This window comes from Sarcophilus harrisii, chromosome 3 (assembly GCF_902635505.1).
Source record: "Sarcophilus harrisii chromosome 3, mSarHar1.11, whole genome shotgun sequence".
Taxonomy (NCBI): Eukaryota; Metazoa; Chordata; class Mammalia; order Dasyuromorphia; family Dasyuridae; genus Sarcophilus; species Sarcophilus harrisii.
This window is the reverse complement of record NC_045428.1, coordinates 458878355-458897213: the sequence shown is the minus strand read 5'-3', so window position 1 is coordinate 458897213 and position 18859 is coordinate 458878355. Positions and strand designations below refer to the sequence as shown.

General features: G+C 39.0%; 1 protein-coding gene across 2 annotated transcripts in view; it reads right to left on the bottom strand.

Moving 5' to 3' along the window:
• Window positions 1-18859, bottom strand: part of KIRREL3 (kirre like nephrin family adhesion molecule 3) — a 755533-nt gene that overhangs the window by 60552 nt on the left and 676122 nt on the right. The window lies entirely within an intron of this gene.

Sequence of the window (18859 nt, the reverse complement as noted above, 5' to 3'; positions counted from 1 at the left end):
GTCTTTGATCCCTGGAGTACATTAGAATGGCCAAGACAGTAGCACTGGCTTAGCATAAAGGGATCTCTCTCTCCTGGTTACCATAGGTTACATGGGGATAGGAGTTGATAGCTTTTCACTAGACAGGCTGCTATTCTTTCCTTTCCTTCTTTCCTCCCTTCCTTCTTCTCACCCTTCCTTCCTTTCTTCCTTCCTTCCTTCCTTCCTTCCTTCCTTCCTTCCTTCCTTCCTTCCTTCCTTCCTTCCTTCCTTCCTTCCTTCCTTCCTTCCTTCCTTCCATCAATAACTGCTCTATCCCAGAGCCCATTGGACACTGAGAGGTAGTATAAAACAATGGAAAGATCATTGCCTCTGAAGTCAGGAGAATGGACTTTGAATCCTGACTCTGACACTTCCTCCCTATGTGACTTTGGACAAATCTCTAATTCTTGTTTTCTCTATTGAAAACTGCCAAGGTTCCAGTAGATGTCCTCTGGGGCTCCACTTCTGCTATTATTCTTAAATAGAAGTCCCTTCGCCTCAGGGTCATCCCAGCTATCCTCCTGCCTCCAGCCAGGATTCTCTTTGGCTAAATTTCCTGACACCATAACTGAATTTGAAATGGCTTCCTCCTTACATTTTGGATGAAAAAAAAAAATTCATGTTCTCAGTGATTCTAATATGAAATCAGTAGCTCCTGTTCTTTCACATTCCAGTCCTTTTTCTCTCCCTCAATGCCTACCCTCATTGGCCTTTTTGAGGTCATCCAACTCCTCCCAGTTCTTTCTCTTTTCAGCCAGAGTCTTGCTGGGTGGTCCCACCGCTCCGTGCAGATGGCCTCTCTGGGTGGGGTGGCCAGGGCCCCGGGAGCTCGGCAGTAATGACAACTCACTGGCCCAACACCGCTCACAGGCTTTCATTTGGGGACTTGCTAAACACTCATTAATCCTTGGCTCGCCCTCCCTGGGCTGATCAGGGCTGGTCAGAGCTCCAGGATCACAAGATGGTTCAGGGTGGGGAAGGAGGATGATTATGGGTTCCGATAAATGGGGGAGGACAAAGCAGCTAACGATTAGCTCTCAATAACTGGAATTTCATCCCAAAGATGCAGAGAAGGCCTCCTCTCACTCCTCCCCCAGCTGATCCACAGGGGAAAAGCGACCGGCCTTGACCCTTTCCCAAAGACCTTGTAAGGGCTCTTACTGATTTTCCTTGTTCACCCACCTGAGCCCTGCTCTTGTCCCAGTCAGGCTCTGAGGCGGAGGAGAGCGAGTAAGGCCCCAGCAGTCTCGGCCTACATTGGACGGCTGGGGACCCATGACTGGTATTTTAGGCCGTCTCTGGACGCTATCTGCGTCCCCCTTGTCTCTGCCACCTCCTAAAAGGCCGCGAGTGTCCCAAACCACCAGGCTTCTTGTGTGAGTCCTTCTGAGTCGGCTCCAGCCCCCCGGCCCCCCGGAGCCGCCTCCTGATGGGCTGACCTGTGTCCCCATGCCTGAGGTCGCCCGAGAACATTCTGGTCATTTAATTCTCTTGGAACCTTTCCCCATATCTTTTTGCTTGTGCTTCAGTCTATTGAATTAGAGGTAACAGAGACACGGAGATAAGGAGGGATTAGGCTCATGTACACACACACACACACACACACACACACACACACACTCAGAATGGGTCCTGATTACATCTTCCCAAATAAGTGGTTATCATCCTGGTTATTCATGTAGGCATGCATTATTGATTGGCCCTCGGCTCATTACACACCAGATGGGGGTGAGGGTGGGAGGGAAGGGTGGGGAGGGGGCTGTTGGGGGGCTGCGTGTGCTCGGGCCTAGGCAGCAGGAGGAAAGGCTGGGGGAGGAAGCGCAGGGCCATCAAGCTGAATAGAAATCAACAGTCCTTCTCCGCAGCTGTAACTTTACCGGAAGGAGAGCAACTCATTACCTCTCCATTCAAACTTGGGCAGAAGAGACTGAGAGGGGGGCGGTGGAGGGGGAGAGGAGCAGCCAGCCGAGAGATGCATTATTCATACATCACACTCGCTGGATTGGTTATTATCCTGTACCACTATAGAATTTGGTCTCCTAATTTTTAATCACAGGGAAGGTGGAAGCGTTAGCCTTTTGTGATTAATTCGGGGATAAAAATAGTTGCCTGTTTTGGTGGTGTGTTTGTTGTCAACCAGGGAAAACCAAATTAACCATTGGGTGGCCAAGGGGGACCGGAGAGTCAATGCAAATTCCATCCAAAAGTTGGAACTAGAAGGATGAACCTGGAGGAGGTAACAGAACTTGCGGAATGATAAAAAGCACCGTTTGGCAATCAAAAGGCTTGGATCGGCATCCAGCTCTGCCATTTACCAGCTGTGAGATCTTGAGCGAGTCATATAATGAAAATAGTAACAAAAAAGAGCCTTTTGAAGTTTGCAAAACATTTCATATATGTTAGTTCAGTTAATCCTCACAACACTGGGAGTGGTTTAAGTAATTCCCCCCCCCCCCCCGAGGCAATTAGGGTTAAGTGACTTGCCCAAGGAAGTGTTAAGTGTCTGAGATCAGATTTGAACTCGGGTCCTTCTGACTTCAGGGCTGGTTGCTCTATCCACTGGATCACCTCACTGTCCTTTAAGTATTATTGTTATTCCCATTTTATAGATAGGGAAACTGAGGCTGAGAGAGATTGACTTAGCCACATAACTAGTATTACATCTTTCTACCTCCAAGCCAAATATTCTATCCACTGTATTATCTAATGGACTCTTTGGTTTCCATAAATCTCAGTTTTTTCATCTGTAAAATGTTGGAAGATTTTTGGACCAGATGATCTCTAAGGTTTTTCCCAGCTCCAGCATCCTATTATTTTTAAATTAGCAGAATCCTTGACACAGGCTGATGTGAAATGAGGAATGCAGGACTTGCTTTTGTTGTTGCTTATGAAAAAAAATTGTTTTGATTAAGAATCCAACAGTCAATGCAGTGGGGATCCTGGCTTTTGCAAAGGCTTCTTTGCTATCATCCAGGACACAGACAGCTGGGTATCTCCCTCCCTTCCCCCACCACAGAGCGATGCCCTCAATAGGATGGCTTTGCCAGCGGGTGTTTATACTTAGGGCATTATCCCATCCTGTTCCTTCCATTCAAGGGAATAGGGAGGCGTGAGGTTATTTTTTTTCCCCCTTGCATCCACCCCCTTCTCTCTCCCTACATAGGTGCTACCTTAGTTTAGGCCCTCATCGCTCTTTCCTGAAGACTGTTTAAAACAGAGTCCTCATGAGTCTCCCTACCATAAGTCTTTTTTCCGCTCCAACCCATGCTCCTCATGGTACTGCCCTACTCAATAAACTCCAGTTGTTCCCTTCACATCCAGGACCAAATATAAAATCCTCTGTTTGGCATTTAAGGCCTTTTGCAACCTGTTCCAAACTATATTTCTAGTGATAGCATTCATTATTCCCCTTCACATACTCTAGAGGCCAGAAAAACTGGCCTTCCCGTTCATTCTTAAACACAGCATTGTCTCCCATATTTATGCCTCTGCACAGATTATCCCCCATGTTTACCATGAATTTTCTTACTTCTTAAAATTCCTAGTTTCCTTGAAAGCTCAGCATCTACTAGGGGTCTTTCTTGATCCCCCAGGAAGCTGCTAGTGCTTTTACCTACTGCCTAAATTATTCTATCTTTATTCTGTATATATTTACATGGTTCATGCATTATAAACTCTACCAGGGCAGGGAGTATTTCAGTTTTGTTCTTCTTTCTCTATTGCTGTTGTTCAGTCATGTCAATTGTGTCTTATTTTTGGGATTTTCTTGGCAAAGATATTGGAGTAGTCTGCCATTTCCTTTTCCAGTTCATTTTATAAAATGATGTAAAATGATAAGGAAACTGAGACAGTTAAGTGACTTGCTCAGGGTCACACACTAGTAAATGTTTTAGGCCGGATATGAATTGGGAAGAAGAGTCTGACTCCAGGCCTGGCACTCTGTCTATTGTGCCATTCAGCGGCCCCTTTATCTCTTCTGGATTTTCCCTTATTAGGTTCAGCCCTAGGCCCTAGTCAGTCTGCCTCTTTTTTGGTTCCTTATTCTCTTTTCTGATATGTTCCCTTCCCTTCCAAAAGCAACATCACAGTATTAGTCGTAGGGAACGTTGAAAGAACCCCTGCCTGGGCCATTCCCCAATCTCTGGACAGGAGTTCATTTGAACACATTTCATGTGCTACTAAGTTATTCAGTCAATAAACATTTATTAAGTGCTTACTGTGTGCCACACATTATATTAATCATTAGGGACATAACGAAGGATGGTATCTGTTCTTGAGGACTTCATGGTCTAATAATGGGGGTGGGGGTCAGTATGTTATGTATGAACCAGCTATGTACAAAAAAATTATAGATGGGAACACATTTAAATAATCAGTGGAAGTAAGTCACTAAAATTAAAGGAAGTTGGGAAAAAGGGTTGGAAGATGGACTTTTAGCTGGGACTTGAAGCCAGAAAAGTAGATACAAAGAGCAAGAATATTCCAGGACTGGGGGATAGTTGAGAAAATGTTCAGAGCTAAGAGATGGAGTGTTATGGGGGAGGGTAGCCAGGAGACCAGTGTCAGTGGGTCACAGAGGACACTAGAGAGGGGTGGGATGGTGTCTCCTGTAAGAAAGTCCCTCTGCATCTTCCCCAGAATTCTCTAAAGAAACAATTTGTGGTGAGATCTCTATTTTAGAGCTTAGCCTTAAGAGAAACTTAGCTAAAATCAGATTGGACAAGTTAATCTTGAAGGTCCCTTTCAGTCCTAAATCTACATTACAATTACAGGTTGTGAGTAGTGCAAGCAGGATATAAGTTCAGGTCCTTTGATTCAATTAAACCAGATTTCCTTTTGACATTTTGTAATCATGCATAAATTCTAAAAACAGAAGGAAACTCAGAGGCCATTTTGCTCAAATTCTCATTTTACAGATAGGGAAACTGAGGTTTGGAAGTGAGAAGTCGCACAGGTCATAAATATCAGAGATGGTTTTTAGACTCTAGAACCAGTAAGCCTTTGTGGCATTCAAAGGTCAATGGTTATTAGAATGTGGCTCCTGGGATCTCAAGAGGCTTCATGGTGTGGCCACTGTGGGGGAGAGGGGAGGAGGGCAGGTAGGAGCAGCTAGTTGGGCATCTGTGTAGAAACTTGCCCCTTTCCACATGTTTTTAAGAAGAACCGCCATGAGCTAGGTTTCTGCCTCATGGTCCTAGCTCTGACCTGGGGGCTGCTCAGATTGCTTTCTGAATGACATCCTGACCTTGGAGGTGGGTTGCAGGAAAGAACCCCGTTCTGAGGCTCCGATCCAAGGTCCTTGTGCATGGTCCCAGACCCTGACTCTATGTCAGATTTCCTAGGGTCACAGTGGGGAATGTTCGGGTTGTAGGAGAGCTTTAAACAGACTGGAGACAGTTTGCAAATCAACTGGCTCTTGGCTGGAGGAGGGTTCCCTGCTTGCAGTCTGGCTCAGCCCTGGACATACTGGGCAAGGGGCTGACCCTGCAGAGAGATAAAGAACAGCAAAGGAACGAACCTCTCCGGTCTCAGGAGCAGATTGGAAGGGGGGGGGGGGGGGGAGAAGGCTTATAGTTCCCTTTATTTTGTCCAGTATATTTGGGCCCTTGCAATCCAAATCCTTCCCCCATTGTATTTCTCCTTCCTTTCCCCCCCTTCTGCAATCCATTACACCCAGGGAAAGTCTTCACATGCTTGGGGTACACCCTCCTAATTCAATGGATTTGAGGCCTATTGATTATCTTTGGTCTAGTTTAGCTGCTGTGCTTCTTGGAGCCATAGGTGAGAACTGAGTGCCAGGTAGACACCAAAGGTGGATGAAGAGCCCTGAAAAGGGTTTGGAACATCTCTGAACACCCGGCACAGTCTTGATTAATAAATGTCTATTGATTGACTATTGACTGGCTCATGCCTCAGGAAGAAAGGGGCAAATGCAATTATCTTTGAGAGAAATCCTTTAAGTTGCCTGTATATATTTGCTAGGGGTAAACTCTCTTCTCTTTTTCTGTTCGAAGCAAATGCTTTGTTGAAAAAAATGCTTTTTTTTCCTTATATCACAGTGACTTTCAAGTGATCCTTTTTACCTCCTCTCCTCCTCCCATAAGGACCTTCTCTTGGAAAAGAGAAATTGTTCAATTGTGTTCAACTCTGTGACCCCATTTAAGGTTTTCTTGGCAAAGATACTGGAGTGATTTACTATTTCCTTCTCCAGCTCATTTTACAGATGAGGAAATGGAGGCAAACAGGGATAAGTGACTTTTCCAGAGTCACACAAGTAAAGTCTGAGGTCAGATTTGAACTCGGGAAGACGTCTTTCTGACTTCAGGCCCTGCACTCTATCCACTGTCCCACCTAGCTCCACCAAATGCCTTGTCCACAGCTACACTATGTCACTCTTCTGCTAAGAAGAGACAGGCTTCATCATTAGGCCTTTGGACTTGACTGGTCACTGAATTGAACAGAATTCTGATGTCTTTTAATGTTATTTTTTCAGACATTGCTGAGGTCATTGTATAGACTTGTCCTGGTTCTGCTTACTTTTTTCCAAATTGCTTTGTCTGAGTCTTCTCAAGTTTTTGTCCATTCTTCATTTCTTATGAAGAATTCTTCATTCAATTCTTCAGTATTGGTTCAGTAGGATATAAAAATATCTCTCATTAATACAATAATATTCTATTATACTCAATTATCACAATTTGCACCCTTAGTAGAGAGAACACTGGCTCTGGAGTCAGAGGACTGTGTTTGAATCCTTCTTCTGATGCTTACTATCTTTGTGACCTTGGGCCTAGACTCAGGCCTAATTTCCTTTCTTGTAAATTAGGGAGGTCAGATTAGATGGCCTCTGAGGTCCTTTACAACTCTTCAACTATGATCCAATAAATCTATGCTCCTATGAACCCAGTCAATGAGACCACTTTACTTTCAGGAAGACTGTTATTTTGTTAATAAAGGAAATATCCATATAAATCCCTGGATTAGTTTAGAATTTAGGATAATGAGAACCCTATTGAATGATTGAATAATAATGAGCCAAATAGCAGGTGGAGAAGTGATTATCAGTTTTTTGCTGTACTAAAGAAAGGGCTGCTACAAATAGAGAAAGTAACCCCTGTCTTTGACATCCTTCATGGATTACTAAGTCAAAACAAATATAGAGTTTTCTGGTCTAATTGTTTTCTAGAATTCATTCAAACTCCACCAACAATGTACTTGTCTTTCCATAGTCCCTCCCCACATTTGCTAAATTACCTCTAAACGTTTGTTGTTTTTGCCAATCTGATGGGTGTGAGCTAAAACCTCAGTTGTTTTAGTTTGTATATCTCTTATTAGGAGTAATTTTGAATATTCTCTTATATGGTTATTGATGTTTTTAAAAACACTTACCATATATATATATATATACACACACACATATATATTTAAACTGCCTCTTCACAGTATCTGATCTCTTATCTTTTGGGTAACGGTTCCTTTTTATGTATTTGTAGCAATTCTTTATAAAGCTTAGATATCAGATTTTAGCAGAGATTCTGCTAAATCTCTGTTAAATAGTAAAAAAAAAAAAAAAAATTACCCCAGTCAACATTTATTTATTTTGTTCCTGAAAATTATATAAAATTATATAACCCAAACTTTCTATTTTATCTTTTAAATTACCTTTATCACCATATTGGATATCATGAACTGGTTATGCCTCAAGCAAATCGAGAACAAAATTATCATGTGAACACTTCCTAATATTATGTTATATGAATTAGAAATGTTGCATTTTCTGGTTGTAGAAGATACCTATTCTAAAGTGTTAAACTTTGCTCTTTTTACTTAGGCTTTTGTAGGAAGACTCTTGTTCAAGTTGTACTAATATATAGTACTGAAGATAAAATTGTCTTTGATATCATTGATGTTACTAGTTATTTTATATTGTGATGTGATCATGTGATAAAAAACACACCCAAATGTACCTCTTTCCTTTAAAATATACCTTTCCAGAATTTTTATTTTCCAGTATTTACAGAATTTTAAATTTGCTTAAAGAGTAAAGTTATTTGGAGTAAATATGTTAATATCAACTATAATAAAACCATAACTGTTAGCAACAACAACAAGAAGATGATCTTTATCCCTATTTTGGTTAAGAATTTCTCACTTTCATAGTTGTATAAATTATCACCTTCCATCATTCTTAAATCTTTTACTTTTAAGTTGAGATTCCATTTGGAAATTATTATGGCATATGCTGTAAGATGTTGGTCTATACCTAATTTCTGCCAAACTGCTTTCCAGTTATCAAATAAGTAGTCTTTATTTTTGTAGTATGTGTATTTCAGTTTATGGCAGCATGCTTGATCATTTCTCGGTCTTGCTTGCTTAGTCTATTCTACTGATCAAATTTTTTATTTTTTTTAAAGCCAGGAACAACTGAATTTTTGAAGATTATTGTTTTATAATATAGTTTGAGATTTGGGTAATAGTAGTTTCCTCTTTATTTCTACTTTCCCTCCTCTATTTCTCTTGAAATCTTGACCTCTGTTCTTCTAGATGTGTTTTGTTATTATTAGCACAGTTCCAAGTGAATACTCAGCCTAAATATAAAAGACTACATTGAAAAATAATTATAGGAAAATAGAATTATACAATTGTGACTTGGGGGCAAATTCTTAATCAAATAAGCAATAGAAATAATCTTAAAAGACAAAAAAAGCTTTTCCAGGAATAAAACAAATATGACATTATATAAAATAATTCCATGGTACTTTGATTGGTGTGGCACTAAATCTGTAAATTAATTCAGGTACTACCATCATTTTCATTATGTTGGTATAGTCCCACTATGAATAACGAATCTCTCTCCAATGATTTGTCTTTGTATCTGTTAAAAGTGTTTTGTAGTTGTAGTCAATTAAGTCCAAAGCTGTGTCTTGGTAGGCTTACGTACCAGATATTTTATGTAATTTTAAATTATTTTAGATAGAATTTTTTTCTATCTCTAGCTGAGTTTTGTTTTATCTGTTTCATGTGTATATGTTTCCCTTCTCCATTTGGATTATAAATCCTCTAATGGCAGACATTCTTACATTTATTTTTTATTTTCCACAGTGGCCTAGAAAGGTGCTTTGTATGATACTTGAATTCTTCTATAGATCTATAATTTGACTGGTGTGAGTGCTTTCCTTACTGATATAAATCTCAGTCTCTTTATACCTTCTCATTTTGTACAATCCTTGTCCATCTCTTTACTCAAATACTCCACAGAAAATCTCCCCCAAACTCTAAAATTCTTGTTCTTGTTCTTTAACATCTTGGGAGCACCAATGTACTATTCATTTTTGCCCCTTGGCCACTCTATTCTTTCTGGTCATACATGTGCTTGAAGGTGTCCTTTCTTTTTTTTTTTTTTTAACTAAATTTTTTCCCCATGAATAAAACTCTTTTATCTTCAGGTTATCTTGTTTGTACATTATTGTTTGCATTAGATTGTGAGTTCCTAAGAGGGACTGTATTTGCCATTTTTTGTTTCTCTATGGCTTAGCACAGTGTTAGATACATAGTAAGTCTGAAAAATAATTCTTGACTTGACTTGATTTCGACTACTACTTTGAAAAAAAGAAAGAAAAAAATCCCTTGTAACAGATATGTACCATTGAACAGAAAGAATTTCTGTATTGGCTATGTCCAAACATGTATATGTGTGTATGTGTGAGTATGTGGAATAATGAATATACTGTTGGAGGAAATCAATGAGTAGGTTGTTTTTTTTTTTTTTTAAACTGTTTTTTCTTTGTTTTGAGGGAGTGCTCAAAGCATGTAGGAGACAGGGATATATCCAGAAATGTAAGCAAAAGTGATTAATAAAACTTATGTAAAAAATAAATAAATGGCTTCCTTCACTTCCCTTCTCCCTATCTTTCTTTTCTTCTTCCTCTTCCACTAGAGAGAATTAGTTTTTTAACTTGGTTGGTACATTGGCTCCTTGTGTTCTTGGACAATTTTAAGTCCCTGTTCTTGTGACTATCACCTCTCCAAGCAACTCCTACCCCCCATCAGGACCTTGATTTTCTCATCTCTCAAATGAAATGTTTGGGCTAGATAGTATTTTAGCTTCCTTTGAAGTCTAAAATCATGTCATTTTGATACTATCTAAGAAATTCCTTTTTGTTTTCTTTCTCCAATGAAGGCGGTACAGATTTGTGGGTGCTAGAAGAGATTGAGAGCTGAGTTAGTGCCCAAAGTAACATAATTCTGGTATTACAGAATATCCTTTTGAGCCACTTTAATCTGTGAGAGAACCTAACTGTGCTGGGAGTCACCAAGGAGGCTACTCCTCCGGACTGAAAATAATTGAAAAAAGTCTAATATTTAGGTGAATATTTTAAAAGGATTTTATCATTTACCAAAATAATGGTTTTATTGACTAATGCACTGATATTGCATAGCATGAGATTCATCAGTCAACAAACATTTATTGAGAACTTACTCTGTATCAAATGATGGCTTGGGGCTATGACATAGTGAATCAGTTATTGGTGAAATAATGTATGCAAAAGATTTTTCAGGCTTTAAAGTTCTTAGTTGTTATATTATTGTTGTCATGACTTCATATATTAAGATAATAACTATTCAAAATTATGAACAGTTTCAAAGTCACAAAACATTTTATATACATTATGACAACTAAGTCTCACAACAACGTCATGAGGTTGTCGATGAAAAGTATGACCATATCCATTTACAGATGAGGAAACCATCCTGGACAAGTTAAGTGATTGTTTCATGGCACAACCAATAATTTCAGAACTAAGACTTGAACCCAGATCCTGTGATGACAAGAACATCATTCTTTGTACCTCTGTACCTTGTTGGCTGTTATTAGGGAACAAACTGCATCAACACCCCCATGAATAAAGTCAACAGGTTGTTCTGGGAAGTCAGGCCATCTGAGAAGCCTCTCTTGGCTGGTTTTTGCCTCTTGGAAAAGTGCATAAAAGTGCTGGTGACTGTCCTAAACTACAGCTCAAATGCTCAACCCTCCTCTAGGACTAAACTTCCTACCTTATTGCCTTGCTCCTTCATGAACTCTGTCCCAGTGGATTTCTCTCTCTCTTCTTAACACACCTCTATTTGCTCACCCAGAGGCTGTGCTCAGCAGTCTCTGCTGTCAGATTGTATCTTGTTGGTCCTGTGAATGCCCTCGATCCGTGGCAAAGGCCTTCACCTTCCCTTCCCTTTCACTCTGTCCTCCAGAGATTGCTCTCATCTGGGCTGACATCCCTGTTATGAGGAGCCCAATGAGTTCCAGGTAGCTCTTCCCCCAGGTCAGAGCCTTTTTCATTCAGGCACACTTTCTGTACTCCTGCCTGATTTTCCAGGCTCCTTCCATCTGGCTAGAGACATCAGGACATTAATTCAATCCTTCACGGCCCTCTGCTTACATTGCAGGACAATTCTATTTGTGCTTTGATTTGATAACTATCAACTTGGGCAATGGGGGCTGGGATGAACTAAGCTGCCCCTCCTGTTTCCCTGGCTTCCTGCTCACAATAAACTTCTATATCTTCTGTTCAGGGAATTTGGAGCCTGAAAGGCTATTAACCCATCTGTTTAAGGCAGTCTTTTTTTCACTAGAAGCAGGAATTTAGGTTATCCGGTTTATTCTCTACCCCTTTCTGACCCCTTTTTCAATCTCTCCCATTTTATAATAGGTAAACCAAGGCATGGGGAATTTGCATTTTTACAGATACACCACATATCATTGGTTGAATTTAGGAAACACCAGTCTGGTAAAGCTGGCTTTAATTCATTTAACAGAGCACAGTCATAGCCCCCTAAGTTTAAATCCAAATTCTGTTATCACTTTAACATGGGATAAAATCAATTAACTTTTCTGGGACTCAGTTTTCTCATCCATAAAACGAGGGAATAGGTGACTTGTGAAATTTCTTCTAGTCCAAGATTTAAGATCCTGGGATCCTAGCTGCCCAGACCATTTTTCTCAGGTTACAGAATTATTACTCATGGGAGAAAAGATCTCATAAGGCTTCTGTCAACTTTTGGTCAAACTTGCTTTACCTGTAACGTTCATCATTGCAGTTGACATGGCCAAACTATGTTCTGACCCCTAGAATAGTCTCCCCTTATTACAAAACCTATTTGGGGCCTAGAATGTAGCTGGTTCAAGGAAGGAGCAAGTGAGATGGAGAAACTGCCTTGTTACCATTGCATCTTTACTGGCTTTTCCTTACTCTGTTGGTCTGAGGATTAAGAATGCTCCTGACAACTGAATGGATGTCCATCAGTTGGAGAATGGCTGAATAAATTGTGGTATATGAAAATTATGGAATATTACTGTTCTGTAAGAAATGACCAACAGGATGATTTCAGAAAGGCCTGGAGAGACTTACACGAACTGATGCTGAGTGAAATGAGCAGGACCAGGAGATCATTATATACTTCAACAACAATACTAGATGATGACCAGTTCTGATGGATCAGGCCATCCTCAGCAACGAGATCAACCAAATCATTTCTAATGGAGCAGTAATGAACTGAGCTAGCTATGCCCAGAAAAATAACTCTGGGAGATGACTAAAAACTATTACATTAAATTCCCAATCCCTATATTTATGCACACATGCATTTTTGATTTCCTTCACAAGCTAATTGTACAATAATTCAGAGTCTGATTCTTTTTGTACAGCAAAATAATGTTTTGGTCAGGTATACTTATTGTGTATCTAAGTTATATTTTAATATATTTAACATCTACTGGTCATCCTGCCATCTAGGGGAGGGGGTGGGGGGAGGTAAGAGGTGAAAAACTGGAACAAGAGGTTTGGCAATTGTTAATGCTGTAAAGTTACCCATGTATAAATCCTGTAAATAAAAGGCTATTAAAAAAAAAAAAAAGAATGCTCCTGAAACTTCTCACGAGTCACTTAAAGTGGCTCATTCTATAATATCACTTCATGATGGCAAAATGGAATGAGGGAGAGACAAGAAAGTCTGTCAGTAGCATCCAGGCTTCTGAAGTAAGCACTGGCAACAGCCCATTTCCTAGGGTTTGCTTCCTAGTGCCACAGAGCCGGGCAAAACCCTGACTTTAGAGAGATTAGTCTGCTGGTTCCAACTGCTGCTTTCTCCCTTCCATGCCCAGCAGTCCACCCTGCAAGGGTGAATGAGAACTGCTTGATTTCAGGAGAAGCCTGGGAGTCATAAGCATTAGAGATTTAACCATGCAGTAAAGAGGTACAAGCTCAGTGGTTTGGCTTTTTCTCTACTTGCGAATAGTGTGTTGGGACCTATTTACTTGCAAAGGAAGAGTCACATTGTTCTTGGCTATGGTTTCAACTCAAGGTAATTCTATGATCCTGGAATGGCTCAGATTCTCTTCTTAGCAAGGCAGCTTCCACCATCTGTCAGTCTCAGTGGCATTTCCTTTATTCTCTTAACTGCTGGTCCAATTTGCTTTCTTTTGATGCTGTTGCTCAAAGATCTGTGGGAATGTAAGGGGGCACCCACTCCATCCACTCATGGATATGAACAGAGTATTTGGAGTCCAATCAGTTGTCTCAAGTTAGACTAGTACAATATAACCTATGGAGGTAGTGTGGATAAAGAGAAAACATGATGAATTAGGGATAATGAGACTAATGCTATAACCTTAGATTTGATATTAATTAACTTTATGGATGCGAGTCAGAGCTGGAAGGAACTTTCAAAGTCATACATATAGTCTCCCTCATATTTTAAAGGAGGAAAGAGACCCAGTGAATTTCCGTTCTACACTGTCCTCTACTCTTGGATCCCTAGTTTTCTTTTCTTGTCATTACATATATCAAGTCAAATTTTAACTCTGAATTTCTCCCATCATCTGCCTCCTTTGTTCCTTTTCATGAGATGTTGAGTGTAGTTGGGGGAAGTTCTACAATTGTGCTGACTAGCTCATTGCATATTCATATTATCCAGCATTAACTGGGTCCTCATTGCAGTGACTTCCTGTTTCCCTCCCTACAGAACCTATTCTAAACTTTCTCTTCCCCCTCAAGCTACCTACATCTCTACTTCTCCTACCCCTCTCTCTGGCTCTTACTTTGCTGAGACAATGGAGGCCATTTGACCCAAAGTTCCATTTTCTTCATATCAAAACTTCATATTATAATTTTTTATAATCTTTTGTTCCCCATTGTTCCTTTTCCTCACCAAGGTCAACTCTTCTACATGTGCACTTGATGCTATCTCTTCCCACTTTCTTCAGCAGATTGCATCCTTTATCACCTTTCTTTCTTTTGAATACTCAACCTCTCCCCATTTATTAGTTCTTTCTCTGTTACCTTCAAACATTCCTGAGTCTCTCTTTTCTTAAAAAAAAAACCCTCCAATAACAATAATAAAAAACCCGAAACCATTTCATTATATACTCCAATGCCCTAAAACTTTTATCCTATATTTTTTCTTCCCTTCTTAGTCAAACTTCTTGAAAAAGATATCTATCCTCACAGATTCTACTTACGCAGTTCTTTGCCATCTTATACCTGAAACCTTTTTTTTTTTTAATTTTATTTTTTTTATTTAATAGCCTTTTATTTACAGGATATATACATGGGTAACTTTACAGCATTAACAATTGCCAAACCTCTTGTTCCAATTTTTCACCTCTTACCCCCCCCCCTCACCCCCTCCCCTAGATGGCAGGATGACCAGTAGATTTATACCTGAAACCTTATAACTCAAATGAAACTACTCTCTAATGCTACCAGTGATCTCTTAACTGTCAGAACTAATGTCTTCTCAGTCATCAACCTTCTCATCCATTCTGTTGTAATTGTCACTACTGAGCACTCTCTTCTCCTAGATACTTTCTTTTGTTTTTGTGATTTTACTTTCTCCTGATTCTCCTTCTACCTGCCTGACTGCTCTTCAGTTTTCCTTGTTGGCTCATTGTTCATACCTCCTAGTTGTGAGTGTTACTCAAGATCTTTCCTTTATACATTCTTATTAACTTCATCAGCTTCCATGGGTTTAACTATTATCTCTTAAGTAGATTATTCCTAGGTATTGATATCTAGCCCTGGTTTTTCCCTTCGCTTTGGTCCACATCATCAATTGATTATTGAACATTTAAAACTGGGTGAGATATTTCATACTCAAAATGTCCAATACTAAACTCATTATTTTTCCTTCCTAAATCCTTCCCTGCTTCCAAACTTTCTGATTTCTGTCAGAGACATTGTCATTCTTTCTGTCCCTTGGATTCATAAACTTGATAATTCTTGATTCCTCACTCTCATTCTGCATATCCAATCAGTTGCCAACTTCATAATCTACCTTCATAACACCTCTTAAGTACAACTCCTTTTCTTCACTGACATAAATCTTAGGCTACTACTTTAGTTTTGGTTCTTATCTTTTCTTGCTTATATACTATTACAATAGCTTTTTAATTAGTCACTACTGCAATTTATTCTTCATGCTGCTGCCAAAATAATTTTCTTAAATATTTTTTAAAAAAAATTAAATGAATATTTTTTAATGATCAAATATCAATTTTCTTTCCCTTCTTACCACCCCATCCCCCATTAAAAATGAGACCCCAAATCCTATAATAAATATGCATAGTTAAATAAAAAACATTTCTGCACTGGTCATGTTTATGTCTCATTCTTCACTCTGAGTTCTTCACCTCTCTATCAGGAGGTGAGCAGCATGCTTTATTATTGGTATTCTGGAACTTTGCATTGATGAAAGTTTTTAAATCTTTAAAAGTTGTATTTACAATATTGTTGTTATTGTATAAATTGTTCTCCCGGTTCTGCTCATTTCATTTTGTATTACTTAGTAAAATTCTTCCTAAGTTTCTCTGACTTCCATAATTTCTTATGCAACAATACTATTCCATTGTAATCATCTACCATAATTTCGTTCATCCATTCCCCAATTGATGAGCATATAATTTTCCTTAAGCACAAATCTGATTACATGACTTCCTTATTCATCTCCATTATCTTCCATTTACTTTTATGATAAAGCCTTTCACAACCTAGATCCAGCCTCACTGGACATTATTCCCTTGAGATTCATCCAAACCAAACTTCTCTTTGTTCATATCATTCTTTTATTCATATCTGTGCCTTTATAATGGTCATCTCCTCCCACATGGAATGCACTTCCTTCTTAACTTTTCATAGGGTCTCTGTCGTCCTTTAAAATGCAGCACAAGCATCATCTTCTGCATAAAACCTTTCCCAATCCCTTAAATCCCCCAATTAGCTTGTATTTAACCTCTTTGCTTATATTTATATTTATTCACTTAATATATATTAGTTATTTATATGTTTATATAGGATGTCTCAAAAGTCTTTATGCTGAAACTTTTGGGACAACCTGTACATATACTTGGTATCTATCTATCTATCTATCTATCTAACCTCCCCCATTGGAATGTAAGCTTCTTGTAAGGAACAATTTGTTTCATTCTTTATACTTTAATCTCCAGGGCTTAGGACAGTTCTTGACACATAACTGATTACTTCTTACCTCAAATATGATGCTTTTTCTACTATTCTAACTTTTCAGAGCCTCAGTTTCCTTTTCCATAAAATCAAAGAGTTGGCTTATATGATTTCTAAGCTCTCACATTCTGTAGCTGGGGTTGGAGAACAGAACATTGACAGAAAAAATGTGTATATGTTTCCCTTCTCCATTTGGATTATAAATCCTCTAATGGCAGAAACTCTTACATTTATTTTGTATCTCCCATAATAGCCTAGAAAGGTGCTTTGTATGATACTTAGATTCTTCTATAGATCTATAATTTCATTGATGTGAGTGCTTTCCTTACTGATATAAATCTCAGTCTCTTTATACCTTCTCATTTTGTACAATCCTTGTCTATCTCTACTCAAATACTCCACAGAAAATCTCCCCCAAACTCTAAAATTATTCTACTTGTTCTTTACACATCTTGGGAGCACCAATGTACTATTCATTTTTGCCTCTTGGCTATTCTATTCTCTGAGGGAGGTATTATAATGTATTAGCATCTTTATCTTTACAAATAAGTTAATTGACACTAAGTGACTGGTTCAAGATCACATAGCTAATAAGAATGTGAGCCATAATTCAAAATGAATCCTCCTAAATCTAAATATAGAGAATTATTACCACTATAATGCAGATATTCCTACTCCAGTAGCCTCACAGGTCACCTTTCTGAGCTACTCAGATGAGGCAAATGAAGTAATATTTTTGTTCCTTTTTTCCCCACTGCAAAGAGAAAGCAGTACTATTCTTTTTATTTCTGATTAACTCAGCACCAAAGAATTGTTCTTTGGATGTTGAATACTTTATTAATATAGAACAGAGAAATCAATGAACAGGTAGAGAATAGGACAGAAGAAAAGGGTGAGAAAGTGGAAGGAGGAGTGAAAAGATTGTGTATGTTTGTGTGTTTTCATCTGTTCCTATGAGGACAGTGTTTCCATATTTTTGTGTGTAGTGTTATATTTGAGACAGTGGGACAGGCTGTGTGTTTTTGTGTATTGCAATAGCAGGGCAGTATGTGTGTGTAAGCAAGAGTGCATTTATAGCTGAAGATGTGAAAGGGTGTGAGTTCGTGTTTGTTACCAAACATGAAATAACTTGGCTCAGTCACTAGAGGGAGAAAACATGCTGGATTGAGCAGATTGTGTGAAAATAGCCAGAAAAAAATTGTGAGGTTTGGAGGGGAAGAAAAAGAAAAAGGAAGAAGATGGAAGGGAGGAGAGAAAGAAATAAGAAAGATTGTGGCCTAAGAGACTTTACTGACCTTTTTGGGAGTCTTCTGGGATCAGAGTCTTAGGTTTTATTACTGCCACTCAGAGTTAGACAGAAAGTGAGCTATACAGAATTGCAGAATTAGAAGATTCTCATAATTTATCTAGATTCTAGTCCAATATGGACCGAAGAAGAATTCTCCCTATGCCATACCTGACAAGGAATCATCCAGCTTTTGCTTGAAGATCTCCAATGATGGAGAGTCCACTCACTCCTGAAGTTGCTCATTTTACTTTGGACAACTCAATGAATAGGAAGTGTTTTCCTCTTACAAATCCAAATCTCTCTCTGCAACTTCCATTCCTTGCTTTTAGGACTCTGGACCTAAGTTCTCCTTACTTTCTTCTCTGAGGCAACTCAGAGAACTTCTCTAAATCCAAATCTAATCCCTTGTTTTGAACTGTAGGACTGGAAGAAATCTTAGAGATCTTTTAATCCAACTCCCTGTCATGGATGAGGAAACTACAGTCTAGAGAGGTGATAGTGCTCAAAGAGAATATTTGCCACTACCCTTTCTTTTTTAAACAGATAAGGAAAACAAATTTCAGCAAAACTGAATGAGCTGTTCAAGATTACACATTAAATGGCAGAACTTGTACTAGAAATCCGGGTCTCTGGGTTCTCAGTTTAGACTCCCACATTGGCCATGCAGTGTTAGTCTGTGCCAAGTACTTTCCTTCTCTAAATATCATTGCCTCATTGAAGGAAACCCCTGATTGGGTACCAATAGAGAATATGGTCCTAATTTCTGAGATTACTGGGAGAGTGAACAAGGGACTACTCCTAAGATTCACTGACATCTTCTGAAGAGCAAATTGGGAATAAGAAGGTGTTGTTGCCAATGATAATACTACTAGCAACTAGGATTTGTGTAGTGATTTAAGGTTTGCAAAGCACTTTAAGTGTTATCTCCCTCAATCCTCATAGGTGCTATAGGTAAGTACTATCATTATTCCTATTTTACAGATGAGGAAACTGAGGCTAAGATAAATCAAGTGATTTGCTGAGGATCACAGAGTTACTAAAT